Below are 13,462 nucleotides of genomic sequence, written 5' to 3'. Positions count from 1 at the left end.
CACAGTTGTCAACAGTTAAAGGCCAATATGCCAGTTGGCAACAGTTAAATGCCAATATGCCATAGCTGTCAACAGTTAAATGCCAATATGCCACAATTGTGAACAGTTAAATGCCAATATGCTATAGCTGTCAATGGTTAAAGGCAAATATGCCACAGTTATCATCAGTTAAAGGCCACTATGCCCAATTTACCAACAGTTAAAGGCCAATATGCCATAGCTGTCAACAGTTAAATGCCAATATGCCATAGCTGTCAACAGTTAAAGGCCACTATGCCATAGTTATCAACAGTTAAAGGCCACTATGCCATAGCTGTCAATAGTTAAATGCCAATATGCCATAGCTGTCAACAGTTAAAGGACACTATGCCATAGCTGTCAACAGTTAAATGCCAATATGTTATAGCTGTCAACAGTTAAATGCCAATATGCCACAGTTGTCAACAGTTAAATGCCAATATGCCAGTTGTCAACAGTTAAATGCCAATATGCCATAGCTGTCAACAGTTAAAGGCCACTATGCCACAGTTGTCAACAGTTAAATGCCAATTATGTTATAGCTGTCAACAGTTAAATGCCAATATGTTAAAGCTGTCAACAGTTAAAGGCCACTATGCCACAGTTGTCAACAGTTAAATGCCAATATGCCGCAGTAGGCAACAGTTAAAGGCCACTATGCCACAGTTGTCAACAGTTAAAGGCCAATATGCCATAGCTGTCAACAGTTAAAGGCCACTATGCCACAGTTGTCAACAGTTAAATGCCAATATGTTATAGCTGTCAACAGTTAAATGCCAATATGTTAAAGCTGTCAACAGTTAAATGCCACTATGCCACAGTTGTCAACAGTTAAATGCCAATATGCCACAGTTGGCAACAGTTAAAGGCCACTATGCCATAGCTGTCAACAGTTAAATGCCAATATGCCACAGTTGTCAACAGTTAAATGCCAATATGTTATAGCTGTCAACAGTTAAATGCCAATATGTTAAAGCTGTCAACAGTTAAATGCCACTATGCCACAGTTGTCAACAGTTAAATGCCAATATGCCACAGTTATCAACAGTTAAATGCCAATATGTTATAGCTGTCAACAGTTAAATGCCAATATGTTAAAGCTGTCAACAGTTAAATGCCAATATGCCACAGTTGTCAACAGTTAAATGCCAATATGTTATAGCTGTCAACAGTTAAATGCCAATATGTTAAAGCTGTCAACAGTTAAATGCCACTATGCCACAGTTGTCAACAGTTAAATGCCAATATGCCACAGTTGGCAACAGTTAAAGGCCACTATGCCACAGTTGTCAACAGTTAAAGACCACTATGCCACAGTTGTCAACAGTTAAATGCCAATATGCCACAGCTGTCAACAGTTAAAGGCCACTATGCCACAGTTGTCAACAGTTAAAGGCCAATATGCCATAGTTGTCAACAGTTAAATGCCAATATGCCACAGCTGTCAACAGTTAAAGGCCACTATGCCACAGTTGTCAACAGTTAAAGGCCAATATGACATAGCTGTCAACAGTTAAATGCCAATATGCCACAGTTGTCAACAGTTAAATGCCACTATGCCATAGCTGTCAACAGTTAAATGCCAATATGTTATAGCTGTCAACAGTTAAATGCCAATATGTTAAAGCTGTCAACAGTTAAATGCCACTATGCCATAGCTGTCAACAGTTAAAGGCCAATATGCCATAGCTGTCAACAGTTAAAAGCCAATATGACATAGCTGTCAACAGTTAAAGGCCAATATGCCACAGTTGTCAACAGTAAAAGGACACTATGCCACAGTTGTCAACAGTTAAATGCCAATATGCCATAGTTGTCAACAGTTAAAGGACACTATGCCACAGTTGTCAACAGTTAAATGCCACTATGCCATAGCTGTCAACAGTTAAAGGCCAATATGCCATAGCTGTCAACAGTTAAAGGCCAATATGACATAGCTGTCAACAGTTAAAGGCCAATATGCCACAGTTGTCAACAGTAAAAGGACACTATGCCACAGTTGTCAACAGTTAAATGCCACTATGCCATAGCTGTCAACAGTTAAAGGCCAATATGCCATAGCTGTCAACAGTTAAATGCCAATATGCCATAGCTGTCAACAGTTAAAGGCCAATATGACATAGCTGTCAACAGTTAAATGCCACTATGCCACAGTTGTCAACAGTTAAAGGCCAATATGCCATAGCTGTCAACAGTTAAAGGCCAATATGCCATAGCTGTCAACAGTTAAAGGCCACAGTTGTCAACAGTTAAAGGCCATGATGCTACAGCTGTCAACGGTTAAAGGCAAATATGCCACAGTTATCATCAGTTAAAGGCCACTATGCCCAATTTACCAACAGTTAAAGGCCAATATGCCATAGCTGTCAACAGTTAAATGCCACTATGCCACAGTTGTCAACAGTTAAATGCCAATATGCCATAGCTGTCAACAGTTAAATGCCAATATGCCATAGCTGTCAACAGTTAAATGCCAATATGCCATAGCTGTCAACAGTTAAATGCCACTATGCCATAGCTGTCAACAGTTAAATGCCAATATGCCATAGCTGTCAAAAGTTAAATGCCACTATGCCATAGCTGTCAACAGTTAAATGCCAATATGCCACAGTTATCAACAGTTAAAGGCCACTATCCCACAGCTGTCAATGGTTAAAGGCAAATATGCCATAGCTGTCAACAGTTAAATGCCAATATGCCATAGCTGTCAACAGTTAAATGCCAATATGCCATAGCTGTCAACAGTTAAATTCCAATATGCCATAGCTGTCAACAGTTAAAGGCCAATATGACATAGCTGTCAACAGTTAAATGCCAATATGCCACAGTTATCAACAGTTAAAGGCCACTATGCCACAGTTGTCAACAGTTAAAGGCCACTATGCCACAGTTGTCAACAGTTAAAGGCCACTATGCCACAGTTGTCAACAGTTAAAGGCCAATATGCCATAGCTGTCAACAGTTAAAGGCCAATATGCCATAGCTATCAACAGTTAAAGGCCACTATGCCACAGCTGTCAACGGTTAAAGGCAAATATGCCACAATTATCATCAGTTAAAGGCCACTATGCCCAATTTACCAACAGTTAAAGGCCAATATGCCATAGCTGTCAACAGTTAAAGGCCAATATGCCATAGCTGTCAACAGTTAAAGGCCAATATGCCACAGTTGTCAATAGTTAAATGCCAATATGCCACAGTTGTCAACAGTTAAAGGCCAATATGCCACAGTTGTCAACAGTTAAAGGCCAATATGCCACAGTTGTCAACAGTTAAAGGCCAATATGCCATAGCTGTCAACAGTTAAAGGCCACTATGCCACAGTTGTCAACAGTTAAAGGCCACTATGCCACAGTTGTCAACAGTTAAATGCCAATATGCCATAGCTGTCAACAGTTAAATGCCAATATGCCACAGTTGTCAACAATTAAATGCCAATATGCCACAGTTGTCAACAGTTAAAGGCCAATATGCCACAGTTGTCAACAGTTAAAGGCCAATATGCCACAGTTGGCAACAGTTAAATGCCAATATGCCATAGATGTCAACAGTTAAATGCCACTATGCCATAGTTGTCAACAGTTAAATGCCAATATGCTATAGCTGTCAACGGTTAAAGGCAAATATGCCACAGTTATCATCAGTTAAAGGCCACTATGCCCAATTTACCAACAGTTAAAGGCCAATATGCCATAGCTGTCAACAGTTAAATGCCAATATGCCATAGCTGTCAACAGTTAAAGGCCACTATGCCATAGTTATCAACAGTTAAAGGCCACTATGCCATAGCTGTCAACAGTTAAATGCCAATATGCCATAGCTGTCAACAGTTAAATGCCAATATGCCATAGCTGTCAACAGTTAAAGGCCAATATGCCAGTTGTCAACAGTTAAATGCCACTATGCCACAGTTGTCAACAGTTAAATGCCAATATGCCACAGTTGTCAACAGTTAAAGGCCACTATGCCATAGCTGTCAACAGTTAAATGCCAATATGCCATAGCTGTCAACAGTTAAATGCCAATATGCCATAGCTGTCAACAGTTAAAGGCCAATATGACATAGCTGTCAACAGTTAAATGCCACTATGCCACAGTTGTCAACAGTTAAAGGCCAATATGCCATAGCTGTCAACAGTTAAAGGCCAATATGCCATAGCTGTCAACAGTTAAAGGCCACAGTTGTCAACAGTTAAAGGCCATGATGCTACAGCTGTCAACGGTTAAAGGCAAATATGCCACAGTTATCATCAGTTAAATGCCACTATGCCACAGTTGTCAACAGTTAAAGGCCAATATGCCACAGTTGTCAACAGTTAAATGCCACTATGCCACAGTTGTCAACAGTTAAAGGCCAATATGCCATAGCTATCAACAGTTAAAGGCCAATATGCCATAGCTGTCAACAGTTAAATGCCACTATGCCACAGTTGTCAACAGTTAAATGCCAATATGCCATAAACAGCGTCCGGATTACTTTCGGAAATTCCGTCGCGTTTCGGAAAGTTTTAATTTTCAAAACTTTTGAATATTTATTTGTGCTTTTAGGTTAGTGAGAAGGTTATAATAATTCTTCATTTCACTTTAACACTGTTTTTACACCCCTCAGACCCCTTTAAAAAGTCACATCTGGCCATTATAATGGCCACTATTTTCTTAATGGCCAGAGTATTGACCAGAATTTTTTAAGTGGCCAAAATATTTACTAGTGTTTTTAAAATGGTGGTTTTAATGACCCATGTTTTTTATACTGGTCAGAATAATTACAATTGCTTTTTGAATGATGGAGTTGATGAACATTTTTTTTTTATGGGCAGTAAAATGGTCATTTTATTTTTCATTACATACATAAAATGACCAGTATTTTTGTTCATGTCTCTAAATATAATGGCCCAGAAAACAGCCTCAATATACGTGTGGGAATTTATTTTTCCCAAGTTTTACTGGCGCTTCCAAGTACACTTAAATGAAATTTCGCGAATATTGCCTCGATCTCCAGTGAAATTTCATAGTAACGCTGATGCCAGTGACTGCTGGTGGACTGCATAACCTGCGGAGTATTTAGATGGTGTTGAATCATAGGACGATTGCAGTACTGCAACTGGCACATCAAGGTATGAATTTGTAATTATTTTACCATTTTACAATGACTTCAATACAATATTAGATACTTTTGTTGTTGTTTATGTAGCAGGATAGTCTTTTGGGGCTTTCGTTTTTGTTCAGTCATGGCACACTGTGTAAGTAATGCTTCATTATTATTCATAATTGTCAAACAACAAGCTCAAGTAGGTGTTAATGAGGATTAGCTCCTATGTTTGTTAATACAAGAAAAGTATAAACAAAGGTTATTTCCAACTCCTGAAATCTGCAAAAAAACATCAACGTAAATTTGTTTCCATTCATGGCAATGTTTTCAAATTATTTTAATAAAATAATTTAACTGACTGCAAAATGTTTGTTTTTTTAAATTTTTGAAGACTATGTATATTGTTTTTTTTTTCTCTTCAGACAATACCAGCAATAGTGTACTGTACACTGGGAAATCTAATTTAGTAATCATGTATTAACTATACATGTATATATTATGCCCATAACATCAAATACCATACAGAATCCCTTTTTCCTGTAAACTAGTATAGATGATATATGCCTACAGTGTGCAACAGTTCATTTTACTTCGCGCACAAAAGAAAAAAGTAAAACTCATACTCAAAATAACTTTTAATTTAGCATGGATTTAAACTAAATTTCCATTAAATCTAATATTCTTTGCTCATCTTTGAGCCCAATTTGATTTGAATGAGTTGTAGAGATCAATATAAAAGGTAAGTGAACCTAAATGTATGCGCCTAAGGTAGGAATAAACAGAAGACACTTATTCGTAGCATTCACGTAGAGCTCTTTAGCAAAGGCTAAGAGGTCCAATACCTTAACCTGTGCTAAAAAAATTTGCATGAATACAGGCTAAGAAATACTAGGTACAGAGTAAATCTGGTCAGTCCAAAGCCTTAGCACAGGCAAAACAAAACATGCATGAACGCTTAGCTCGGCTAAAAAAACCATTGTATTTAATGTTCATTTATGAGATTTACTACTACATGTATATTCATAACTTTTTATTTTGGTGTGCCATTTCCTGCATGACAATCAACGCTAACACATATAGAGAGATTGACTCAAGAAAAAATGTACCGATGATGAGATACTGTGCTACTTCCTGTTATTCTGCAGTTTGCACTTTCTGAATTTGCTTTGGTATTGTTTTATAACTGTAGAACTAACCTTCCTACTTACTCATACTGAGCACTCATAGTTAAAATTTCTGCAGATTTTGCCTATTCTTAATAAGTTTGGGTGTTCCTTACCCCGTGCTAACCATTGTTTCCTTCTGTGCATGAACTCAAACATATGAGATTAGCTTAAATCTTAGCCCGTACTTTGTGTAGCATGAACACTACTATTGAAGATACAGGGGGCAAATGGGCAAGACTTAAACAAAATATAATGAAGGTGTAATATGCAGTCAGTAAATGTCCTAGGCATTTCTGGTTCAGCCAAATTGATCATGGGTACTCTTGCTCAACTTGGACAAAAAAATATTTAGTCATAGACCTTAGAGAACAGGGACATGTTACTGTGGCTACCCCTTTCATGTAACCTTAGTTATAATCCCCCTACCCAAATTAACACCTTAGAGAAACTGATAATAAATCTATGTCAACACCACTGTTACATCTTCTCCTGTTTCATAAGCCAAACATGGCTGCCAGGGTGTAGCTACACAAAATGAGACAATTTTGTGGTTGGAATATAATCAGAAAAATTAAATTTGATCAAAACTTGAATAGCCAAGTCCATTCTATTGATGCGAGTGAAACTAAAAATTAACAATTTTTATTCCACTATGAAATCAGGAAAGGGAAACAAAAATGGTAAGTTTTCTCTGCAAGGAAACAAAACTGCCTAAAAGTAAACAATGACCTGTGGAAATTTGTGTCATTATAACAAGTGGATTTTTCATCATATTTAGAACAGATATAGCATAGTGCACTTGTTATACACTGACTAATAGGAATACTAGTAAAAACTGTTTCAGATGTATAAATCTTCTAGGTACATGTATATGTATTAATGAGATTATACAGGAGGTTATAACCCACATTGCACATTGTCTCAGACAGAAGTTGCATGACCCTGTTTTCTAAGGTCATGCTTAAATCATAACCATCTGAATACCATTATTTCACTTTTCAAACTAAACTGTTTTTATATTTTTAATATCATTATTTTGATTTTGAAAAAAAAATATAGAAACAATATTACACTTAACATAATTACTCTATTAGCAGCACATGCGCTTAGGTAAATTACAGGGATCTTCAATGGTCGAAATATGTAATATTTTCATGATTTAGTATCCACAAATGTAATTTTAGAGCAAATATGGTATTGTATTGGATCATAATTATAATACAATTATTTATTTTGTGAAAGTACCTGGGGATCGATGAAGTTGTACATGCATGGTGGCATTCCCATTGTGGAGGGACTCTATAATTTTGTATGTACACAACTTCCTACTTTGAAAGACAAAATCATGCAGCTGCATTGTTACATAACATTCTTTTGTCTCTTGTAGGAAGTTAAATCCCCCTATTGTTCTCAGAAATTAGGTTCCAAGTACAGCAATGTACTGTCCACAGAGGGACTGTGTACTGTTCTAGTCTCTCAAGAGATGAACTGTGTGTATATATGGCACAACCCCTTAATATATTCGGTTAGGAAACAATTTGATGTTATTCTGTTTTATTTGATATTTATATTTTTTCAATCAGAATGTACCGGGTATCATCTTTTTGGAAGTATATCTGAGTTGCATAGGGGAAAAATTGACATATCACAAGATGTCATTTTATCCACATTGTTATTAGTGAGGACAGAAATATGCCAAAATACACAGACACCACCAATTTTTGTTTCCAAAATTGATTACAAAGTGTCTTAATTAAAAACTGGTCATTGTAAGCTAATAGCAATCTGAATTATTTTTTGCAGATAATGACAATTTAAAAAAAGGAAATACTATATAAATGGAACGTAAGAAGTTGAAGAACCAGAATTTATGGACGTTAAGGGGAAAAAAAAGTTTAACCAGTATTGATGGATGCAATGGTTTAGCATTTGCATGTTTATCAGTTTTACATTTGCACACATATTTTGAAAGTTCCAAGTGTGTAGAGTTACTGTACATTCCTTTTTTTATGTTTTCCCTCAAATAAAAGTGACATCTTTCATCTGGTATTTCATGATTTTCAGCTATCTTATATAGTTCTTCTTGCTGACCCTTTTGTACACACCCACACTCACTCCACAATCTTTCATCTTCTTAATAATAATTAACAGGAAAATATTATTGAAAAAATCCTGTAGAGATCAAAAACATGAACAAATTTGACACGCCTACATCTTTGAGAAAAAATATTTTACACTAGAAAAAGAATAGCACAAAAACAAAGAGGAGAAAAAACATTTTGCACAGCCCCCTCCTTAAGCTAATCGCCTCTCAAGAAAACTTGATGAATATCTGGAGGAGTATGACATTGCAAACCTAAAATATTATTATCCACTAAAACAGTCTGTATGGCTGTGCACTACATCATGATTTTTCAAAAACAAAACAAAATATTGCTTACATATTCTTGTTTTGTCTAATGTTTTCATTAATTATCCAATTTCTGTACTTTATGTGTTTGTACACTGAGCTGAATAATTAAGATGATGTTTTGAAGCACAGTGATAGAGGGACTGTGTTTGAAGCAATGTTTTAACCCCCCTCCCCCCATATGACATTTTTACTTTGCAAAGCTGTACCTCCCAGATCTTTAGTTGTTTATGCATAGATGGTCTTTGGTTATAAATTATTTACTTTCCAGTCATTTTTGAAGTGTAAACCTTTGTCATACTTTCTGCTGTGTTGACTTCCTGTCACTATGCTTTTGTTTCCCTTTGGTTAGCTAAACATATGAACGCTTGTTGAAAATCACACTTGGAAGTAAGAGTTTCTAATGGAATAGCAAGTAATCTAATCTATTCCTGAAATTGTTAAATTATATATAGTGTTATTTGGAAATGTCAAAATAAACTTCTAGGAATCTGTTATTCAGTTCAAAAAATAAACTGGTTGCATGCAGAATCTCAGAGAAACAATTGCATGTACATGCAGGAATGGTCGGATGTTGCAGCAGCAGAAGTTTGGGCCTGGACATTCCAGTCACATTTTTAAAATGATTTTAAATAATGTACGTATTCTTAACAAACTGTTACATGAGAGGGGGCAGAGCATGAAATAATATTTTAGTTTTGGAAACTATGCAAAGATGTGTGTTCAGTAATTCAATACCTTTGATGAGCCATTATTAATAGCACACATTAGGTTAGATTTGAATAGATTCCTAGTAAGATTGGTGCATTCTTAATTCAAAAAAACTTAAAAAGTTTTAATACTACTAAATTATACATATGTTTGATATAATTTATTGTAAAACATTAATGTTGTTGTGAAAATAGTTTCATACAAAACGGTGAAAATTTGCCAAAATCCTTGTATGTGTTGCCAGTGATATGCTAGTTTCCATTGTTATTTAAATGTACTCATCATGGAGGTAATCCATTACAAAACATCACTAATCCACAGTAGTCTGGTTTCAGGCTACACCAAGTCATAGTCATAAGAGGGACTTTGACCAAGTACAGGCTAAGATATAAGCTAATCCCAAATGTTTGCATATCAGCTATACCCAATTGTGTTCACTCACAGGAGGGCCCAACAGTTGTAGCACAGGCCACAGTGTTGAGGGTCTGTGCACTGGCTAAGAACACCCAAACTTGTTTCCCAAGGGAGGCAGCAATTATGAACAAACAATTAAACAGCAATGGTACAGTTCTATAACTACACTGTTAACCGAAATAAACCAACCACAAATTATCGAAACAACCACCATATATTTTTCTCCCTTAATATTTTTTTTTTCATTCCTTTTCCATGTTTTATTGATTTATAATGCTTATTTTTTTTCATTAATATCATCACCAGTTTTTTCAATTGTTTTTTTTTAAACCATTGTGGTGCTTCCGATACTAGTTTGCTGATAGTTGTTAGAAGGGAATTTTTGTGATGTTGATTGGTACACTCAAAAGCAATATCACATGTGCAATTTACGTTACACTCCAAAACGGCATGTGTGCGCATGCGAAACACCATATCTTCGACTTCTGGGGAAGTCGTCTACTAGTATCCCACCAGTCATTAATTACTCCGTACACGCTTCCACACTGATTGGGTCGCTGTAGTAGAGCATACAACAACGCCAATTTGGTTCGCTGTCTACGACATGCACTAATAAAACTCTGCATTCTGTAACGCCGTTATATACTGTTCCTGTGCATCCAAATAAATCTGTCTGTCTACGCTTGTGTTCCAGTGCACTTCGCTTCATAAATTAGAATGAAACATGTCAGCAGCAGAAATTTTGCGTTCGTAAACAGCGCCCCTTAGCCCGTGCTAAGGACTGGCCCTCCCAATGCATGGATGCAATTGGGTCTAGTCAAAATGCAAACATCAGCTAAAATTTTAGCCAGTACTTCATGTAGCATTTAAATCTGGGTTTGTTAAGGAGGGGGGCAGCACAATAGTACACACAGAGACGGTGTTTGGGTACAGTAGGGGGTATTTATTACTAATCTAAAAACTCACATTACTACTACTGATGAAATCAGTGGTCTGCCCCTTTAACAACTAGCGTTGGAAATGTCAAAGGTGACAGTTCAAAGGTGATATATAAATCACTTGTAAGGCTGATCCAGGGGAGACCACTGGTAACTGTTGTATGTACTACAAACCGAAAACACTACGAATGAAATTCCCCAAAATACCCAAACACCATTAGTGAGTAGGGAGGTTGGATGCAAAGCGCTGTGATGTTTCAAGACGGAGTAGAAAAGAGGGGTGGAGATATTTACGGAAAGCATCACTTTTCCAATCACCTAACAATTTTATGAGCTCAGATGGGATACCAGACCGTAATGCCCATGAGGCCCCTCCCCGCCGAAAGCTGTGGGTGGAAAATTGCGAGATGTCAGACACTAAAGGTGTCAGCAAGGAGACAAGACGCTTGGTAAAAATTGGGGCAGTGACTGGGTGGGGGGGGGGGGGGTAGCAAAAGGCTGGGTTCTCAGGGGGGGCCAGGGGTAATGAGGAAGGCCGATAATATGGCAGCCGCAGGGCAGAGAGGATGGTTTGGGACCATTGGTAGTGGAACTAACAACAGGCGCTCCTTAGTTTGAATGCATGTCAGCAGCAGAAATTTTGCGTTCGTAAACATCGCCCCTTAGCCCGTGCTAAGGACTGGCCCTCCCAATGCATGGATGCAATTGGGTCTAGTCAAAATGCAAACATCAGCTAAAATCTTAGCTAGTACTTCATGTAGCATGAACACTATTATTGTGCAGCATTATAATACCGTGAACAAACAAACATGCCATTCACTGCTAAGTAGCTAGCTACACACATGGAGCTCTATGCTAGACCCCCCCCCCCCCATATAACTTACTGAACCACCCAACACCGTTTTGTACACATGCAGTAGTCGTGGAATATTTTCACAGATAATTTTCATATCACATTAAACCATTCATAATAGAGAAAATAGCAAAATATAAAAATAAAGCAGAGCATCATGGGTATTTTTTAGTTGACTATGTCTTAGCCACTTTAAAATCACACACGTTATGAAAAGTTACTGGTTAAGTATTTCAATTTAAAATGTTATAGTTTGGGTGTATTTGAAGACTAAACTTTAGTTTTTTGTCATTATTAAAATGGGAATTTTGTTTATGTTTGAGCTTAACCCCACTCATAAAGACAGGCTTTTTTTCGGATTAATAACTCGCTGTTTATGTGACTTTTTGGAGTAACTCCCTGTGACTTTTTGGAGTAACCAGCTGTTTATGTGACTTTTTTTGGTGGAAAGTCAGTTGCTGAGTATTTTTGGGGTTGCACACTTTTCAAAGGTTCAGTAGTGAATGTCTTGTTTGTTTGTTCAAGGTATTAAAATGCTTGATATTGCCTTTATAAGAACAGGATGTAGTACAGAGTCTCATTGTCAGTCCATTTTTATCTCAAGAATAATGTCACAGAATGTGCTTGTATTGATTGTCAAGTTTAGTATCGTTATGAATAAGAATAGTTATGAATATAATAGTTAAATTTTCAAATGGACATCAAGTACAATGGTATTTTGGGTGATTAGCCTGGGCTCAATGTTTGCACACACTTCATTAGCACCCGTGATAAGGGTCTAGACAGAATTTTGAAAACGGGTCATCTTCTATGTTCAATAACCTATTGCATTATACTATATATTATTAAGTCAACAGTATCAAGTGCATGATTTGTTGTGATTTTAAAAACAAATTAATCCAAAACGTTATATTTTTTCAAGATATATAATGTCTTTTGACCACAGATAATGTAACAAAATATATTATTTAGTGTCAAATAAAATATACTATACTATACTATATAATTCCATATTTCAAATTTTTCAAAATCTTGTATTTTACGTTTACCTACAATTTGTACTGGCTTAAAATTGAAGCAAACTGAAGCGAGTGAGGAAAAAGAGGAGAGCTGTCAATCCCCATGTGCCATTACCGGGTATATCTGTGACATGAAAAAAAAAATGACCATTTTATTCATGTAATGAAAAATAAAATGATCATTATAATACCCATTAAAAAAATAGATTGTCACCCACTCCATCATTAAATAAAAAATTACTATTATTCTGACCAGTGTAAAAATAGTGGTCATTATAACTACCAGTTTGAAAATACTGGCCAATATTTTGACCATTAAAAAATTTCTGGTTGGTATTCTGGCCATTAAAAAGATAGTGGCCATTACAATGGCCAGAAGTGACTTTTCAAAGGGGTCTGAGGGGTGAAAAAAACAGAGTTAAAGTGAAATGAAAAATTATTATAACCTCCTCACTAGCCTAAAAGTATGAATAAATATTCAAAAGTTGTGAAAATTAAATCTTTCCGAAACGCGACGGAATTTCCGAAAGTTATCCGGACGCTGTTCATAGCTGTCAACAGTTAAATGCCAATATGCCATAGCTGTCAACAGTTAAAGGCCAATATGCCATAGCTGTCAACAGTTAAAGGCCAATATGCCACAGTTGTCAACAGTTCAAGGCCAATATGCCACAGTTGTCAACAGTTAAAGGCCAATATGCCAGTTGGCAACAGTTAAATGCCAATATGCCATAGCTGTCAACAGTTAAATGCCAATATGCCACAATTGTGAACAGTTAAATGCCAATATGCTATAGCTGTCAACGGTTAAAGGCAAATATGCCACAGTTATCATCAGTTAAAG

The 13,462-nt window shown here is 36.6% G+C and overlaps 1 protein-coding gene and 1 long non-coding RNA gene across 2 annotated transcripts in view; one reads left to right on the top strand and one right to left on the bottom strand.

Moving 5' to 3' along the window:
• Window positions 1–13,462, bottom strand: part of LOC100370762 (rho-related BTB domain-containing protein 1-like) — a 100,783-nt gene that overhangs the window by 31,084 nt on the left and 56,237 nt on the right. The window lies entirely within an intron of this gene.
• On the top strand, window positions 6,504–8,322 carry LOC144352134 (uncharacterized). Its single transcript, XR_014930738.1, has 2 exons — window positions 6,504–7,798; window positions 8,077–8,322. It is a non-coding gene; the product is annotated as an uncharacterized LOC144352134 (long non-coding RNA).

Source organism: Saccoglossus kowalevskii, chromosome 10, assembly GCF_978046115.1.
Source record: "Saccoglossus kowalevskii chromosome 10, keSacKowa6.1, whole genome shotgun sequence".
Taxonomy (NCBI): domain Eukaryota; kingdom Metazoa; phylum Hemichordata; class Enteropneusta; family Harrimaniidae; genus Saccoglossus; species Saccoglossus kowalevskii.
The sequence above is the reverse complement of the archived record's forward strand: the minus strand, read 5'-3'. Positions and strand labels throughout refer to the sequence as shown.